This window comes from Musa acuminata, chromosome BXJ1-3 (assembly GCF_036884655.1).
Source record: "Musa acuminata AAA Group cultivar baxijiao chromosome BXJ1-3, Cavendish_Baxijiao_AAA, whole genome shotgun sequence".
NCBI classification, from domain to species: domain Eukaryota; kingdom Viridiplantae; phylum Streptophyta; class Magnoliopsida; order Zingiberales; family Musaceae; genus Musa; species Musa acuminata.
In genome coordinates this window covers 33,712,481-33,718,480 of record NC_088329.1, presented here as the reverse complement: position 1 = coordinate 33,718,480, position 6,000 = coordinate 33,712,481, and the positions used below count along the sequence as shown (strand labels likewise).

The 6,000-nt window shown below is 38.9% G+C and overlaps 1 long non-coding RNA gene across 1 annotated transcript; it reads right to left on the bottom strand.

The window, feature by feature from the left end:
• Positions 1–3,099: 3,099 nt before the first annotated feature.
• LOC108952313 (uncharacterized) lies at positions 3,100–5,531 on the bottom strand. Its single transcript, XR_010496210.1, has 3 exons — positions 5,031–5,531; positions 4,101–4,251; positions 3,100–3,446 (listed from the first exon to the last, which is right to left on the bottom strand). It is a non-coding gene; the product is annotated as an uncharacterized LOC108952313 (long non-coding RNA).
• Positions 5,532–6,000: the final 469 nt, after the last annotated feature.

Genomic DNA, 6,000 nt, shown 5'->3' with positions numbered 1-6,000 from the left:
ATTCACCATTTCTTTAGGAGTATTTAGGGACATACTCCTAGAAAATGATCTCATATCTCATCGGTATGAGACATCTCTTGAAAATTTTTATGTCAATCTTTTTGACAATGGTGTCTATCTCTATAGATGCGAATCCATAAGATATAGGATACTTCCCATAAATCCTTAATGGAAAAGTGTCTAGATAACCAAGCTTTTACTGTGGATAGTATTCCAATATCATTCACAATGATCAGGATGTCATCCAGATATAATACCAACAAAGTGATAGCGCTCCCACTTACCTTCCTGTATATGCAAGACTCATCTTCATTCTTAATGAAGTCATATGATCTGATTGCCTCATCAAATTTTATGTTCCAACTTCGAGAAGCTTGCTCTAGTCTATAAATAGAACTAAGCAGCCTACACACCTTATTTGGGCAGTCCTTGGACACAAATCCCTCAGGCTATATCATATACACCTCCTCCTCATGGTTTCCATTGAGGAACGTAGTTTTTATATCCATCTATCAGATCTCATAATCATAGTGTGCTACAATAGCCAATAGAATTTAGATGAATTTTAGCATGACTATGGGTGAGAAGGTTTCGTCATAATCAACATATTATTTTTGAAGATATCCCTTAGTCACTAGCTTTGCTTTATAGGTCTCTAACTTTCTATCTACTCGGATCTTCTTCTTGAAGATCCATTTACAACCGATGGGTACAATACTCACGGATGCATCAACTATGTTCCAAACCTTATTGGAGTACATGTAATCCATCTTAGAATTTATGGCTTCTTGCCACTTCTGGGAGTCTATACTCGTAATAGCCTCCTCGTAGGTCTAAGGATCAATATCCTCAATATCCTCTCATCTAATATGACCCACATATCTCTCAGGAGGATGTGATACTCTGCCGGACCTACTTAAAGTCGAAACTTGTGTGTTAGGTACCTGAACAGACTCGGGGTGTAGAGTGGTGCTTGAGCTAGGTTCTCCAACCTCGCTCAACTCTATTATGCTCCCACTATCTCTGCCAAGAACATGTTCCTTCTCAAGGAACACCGCTCTCTTGGTTACGACTTTTTGGTCCTCAAGATGATAGAAATAATACTCACAAGTTTCCTTGGGGTATCCCACGAACTTGCACCGCTCCGTCCGCGATACCAACTTATTGGGGTTATCTTTTAACGTGGGCAGAACATCCTCAAATCTTAACTACCTTAAGATCGGGCTTCTTGCATTTTCATATCCCATAGGGTGTATACACTACTGACTTAGTTGACTCTTATTAGATCTTGTCTATATGAGCCAATAATTCATGGGCTTATTGGATATCCAATAAGTCCCTAAATTATTAGATCATATGAATGAGATACAATAAGAGCTAATGAGATATTATTGGATGGAGATCCACTAATCTAAGAGGCTTGGGTAATTGGATGGAGATCCAATACCCAATAGGGTAGGATCCATTAGGGTTAAGTTGACAGGGGGCCTTTATAAATAGAAGGAAATTAAACACCCATAAGCTAGACGCTTTTTGGTTGCCACCTCTTATTCTCCACCTTAGATAGTAGGTGTGGAGATTTAGACAGTGATTTGAGGAGCGTCATTGTAGCCCTGCTGTGTGAATCATTGCTAAAGAGGAGGATGCTTGACCTCCTTCATCATCTCCTATAGATCTGTAAGGATTCGGGGATATATACTCTCCCTATGTAACATAACTATTTCACATGTGGTTTTAAGTTTCGCGGGTTTTATACGCACCAATCTTCGCACGACGACGAACACATTTTTGTGAAATTTGAGGATTTTTATTTTATGTTCTTCCACTACGCATGTGATGTCATCCCTAGATTTCCCTACACCATCAGGACGAACTTGTGCTTTCAGGATAGAATCAAGTCATGCCGATTCACGGTTGATGACATTAAGGCAACCATATTTTTGCACTAAAAGGAGGGCCATGAGCCCTTGGCTCCTCTCTGGGAGGAGCACTGATAAGGATATTTATTCTCATATTGGTTGAGGAGTAGGAGAACCAAGAGCTTATAAATGCGTCGGGTCACCCTTACCCTCAAAAATGTATTTTGAAGCTCATAAGTTCCGAAAAGGTAAAATTGTACGGGCACGCCCAAAACGGTTAATTTCTTATAAGCCTATGAGATCATACCAATGATGATCAAATATTGACTTATCAGTTTTCACTTATATAAAAATCATAAAAATAATTAAATTAGGATATCTAATACTATTTGTAATAATCAAAGACAAATCTTTCCCTAGATTGGCAATCTCAATATAGTCCCCAAAATATTTATTTGATTTCATATATATATATATATATATATATGCTGGTCAGAGTTCAAGAGTTGCAATACTTTCTCAGGTTTCGCTACTCGAATAACTTATCTATGTGTATGATTGACTCACTTGAATGTTTCTAGTTAATTAATGAATAAAAGTTTTTAGACAAAATATATATATTCAGGAAAAGAAAGAAACTTACTATTAGTAACCTCTTAAAAGAATAATAAAATATAATTATATTATTTACATCCCTCAATTACTAATCTTAGCTTTTTTTTTTTTGGTCTCTTACAAACCGTGAGTGCCCCTTGCCGTCACTCTCTTATCACTCGTCCCTTTGTTTCCAACGACTCACTCATCGTTCTTGTCATAGATAAATCTATATAAAGGATTTTTGATAAATCTATATAATTTTTTTTTGATATAATGTTTATATATGTTAGTATCTTTTGGTTATATTCATGTCATACATAATACATAGAGGACTTGTAATAGACTTAATAGTCTCATTTTGATTTATTTTTATGATCGTTTAGTCTTATGAATACAAGTTGTATGCATCGTCATGTAAAAATAAAATTATTCAAAAATATATTATCCAAACAGTCATCTCCGAATTTTCTAACTTGGTGTGGAACGTCAGCTAATATAACATCCTAGAGCTACCTACGTGGTACATGATGGAATAGACCTTTGAGATATTATTTAAGGTTAATTTAGTACATTTGTGTTATAGGGACACTTGTTAGGACTTTTAACTATAATGGACCATCTAGGATATTTTGTTACATGATCATTTAAAACTTATAAATTATATATTTATAATTTATATTATCTATCAAGTATTTATTAAAATATTATCTCGAGTTAAATCCTTTTTCTAACTTGTTTTCTCGTTCATACAAATGAAGCAAGTAAAATTAGTTAAAGATTGTAGCAACTCACTACTTGACACTATTAGGCTCTGACACCGCTCGATGCCCTCTTGACATCGCTTGTTGAAGGTGGACGTGAGCAAGAGCATGATCCCCGTGGTCGCCTGGATCAACTCCTCCCCTTCCCTTGTCGCCCTCACTTACTCCCCGCCCGTGTCAATTTTGCACCAAGATATCTCCGGCAGCCATTTCCCCACGCCGCCTTGATCTACGAAGAAGAAAAAGACTGCTCGTCACCACTTGACGCTTGAAGCTGCTTGTGATTAGGAGATGAAGAAGTTAAAAAAACAAGGAAACGATGATGAGTACATTTATGAACAATCCAAATTTGATTTCAATGATCTCTACTAGGAACAATCCAAATTTGAGTTCAATGTTACACATCATCTCTCAACCCTTGAGAACCATCTCAGAGAAGTGATAGACACTGGACTTACGCTAACAATCAGCATTAACGATGTTGAGTTTGCAGACAATCTGCATGCTACTATGTTCCTTTCCATCAACTGGGAGAATGCTGCATGATGTAGTTGACGAACACTTGGCATCCGCATGGCAAGCAGTCTCAGAATGGATAGGAACAACAGATTCAATTCGATCTACCAAATTTGTAGCACTTGTAAAGTAGTTGGTAAAGAATAAATTGGAAGCTTCTCTAAATGAGATTGCCGACCAAATCTAAGCGACAAACCTCCTTAGCTTTGATGCTATTGTAATGTTAATTTCTTGGAAAATTTCACAATCTATAACTCTGTTTCTGTAACAGTCAGATAAATTTCTCAGCAAGAGCAAGAGTAAAAGTCTCAAATTCAGGAACTAATCTTAAATGTGGGTCATGATGTGAGATTACAGGGATTGATACCGGTTTCTGGGCACCAATTCTTTGGCAGATCAGGTAATGTACCACATGAAGAAATAATAATGGATACATCTGCGGCAGCAAGAACTCAGAGATCCCACTACAATGAGCAGTCCCCTTGTGTTCCATGACAACCAATGCTACATGCCATGAACTGTGAGAAAACAAAAGCAGAAAGATCATTACCTGATTCAACTGTAAGCCAAATATGACCACTCCAAAGTAAACATGAATCAAACGGATAATAATCGGTTCTAAGAAACGCAGAGAACAATGATGCCAGAAAACATTGAGAGAGAAGTTGTTCGAAGAACAGTTCTAAATATGAGGGAATTGGTTCTTCTTCTTCATCATCAAAATGAGCATCATATGAATCTACAGTCTTCCACACAGAGGCTATTTTATCAAGAGATAATGCAACAAGATTCATATGAACTAACAACACTCAACCCCCGAATTCATTCATATGAACTAACATTTCTTAGGTCTCATTCTGGAATTTCACCCGTATAAACTACTCATAGAATGGATAGAGTGAAACAACTGCAGTTTATCAAGAAAGAAATATAAACCAAAAAAGTATTGAGTTATGTAATCTCAACAAATGACCACATGTTAACTTCTAATGCTAGAACAAGTCCTCCAGAGTTGCAATAAAACTAATGAATTAGATAAGATTCAACGACCAAAGTCATCGGGCACAGGTCTCAGAGATGGAGGAGTTATGACCTTATGGTTACCATAAGAAACCTTTGCAAAATTATTTAGTGTTTCTGACAAAATTAAGAAAAAGTAGAGATGAATTTAACTTGCTTGTGCAGGTCAACAGTCCTAATCTCAGTAATTTAACTTGATATGCTTCTAGAAATACTTGCTAAGCCATTATAGCTACAAGGAGACAAAGATTCAAGTGATATAAACAAACATGTTGACCTGTCCGAGGAGGACGAGAACCCGAGGGAGAGGAGGAACCGGCAACGACCTCTGGAACTAGGGTTGTTAGGGAATCGGATCCAGAGAAGAGGAGATCCCCGAATGAGCATTCCAGCAAAGATGTTGTGGGAACGAGCAATGTGGATTTCTCTGGGGAACACGGGAAGAAGCGGAAAGAAAGGGCGGAGGAGATGGAAGTTGCTGATCGATGAAACGCTCCGCAAGAATCCGTTACCAACCGAGCCGATCGGCAACGAATCGTAGGGCGGGGCGGGGAGGGGCGCAGCCCGGCGACAGACCACGCGAGATCGAAGCAGCGGAAGCGCGAATATTTACCGAGGAAGAAGAGGAGATGGCTCGATGGGGAAGGCAGCGAGAGGAGGAGGCGGCGGAAAGAAGCGAGGCGAAGAGGGACACCGAGAAGAGATTGGGGGCGAAGGAGAAGAGCGCGGTCGGTTGGAGGGAACGCGAGAGCGGACAACCCGAACTATGAGGAGGACAAAACTACCCTCGAACTCGCTGGGTAATAATGTACAACAATGGTGGGAGCTACTTGGTATTTCATAAATTAGTAAATAGTGATAAAATAAATTGGATCTTTTTATTATATCCTAATAAAGGATGTTCTCTCTGATATCGTGTTATATTTTTTGGGGGCTTCCATTGTTGCTCGTGGGTCAGAAGGAGGCGTCGTGGGCGGAGAGAGTGACGAGGACGACGGAGCCCTAAGGGGCCTCGACTTTTAACGGGCCGGAGTTCCAGTGAACGAGACTTAGCTGGGCCTATTGGCCGAAGGCCCAAGAATACACACACCGTCATCAACGATTCGAGTTCGACATAATTTCCGGATTTAATATAAATAAATAAATAAATAAAACAAAGAAAACTGCCGCGTGGCGCCGATAAATGGCGGCTTAGTTCATAATATATAGTTTATCGCGCCGACAAATATGACAACAGTTGTCCTTCG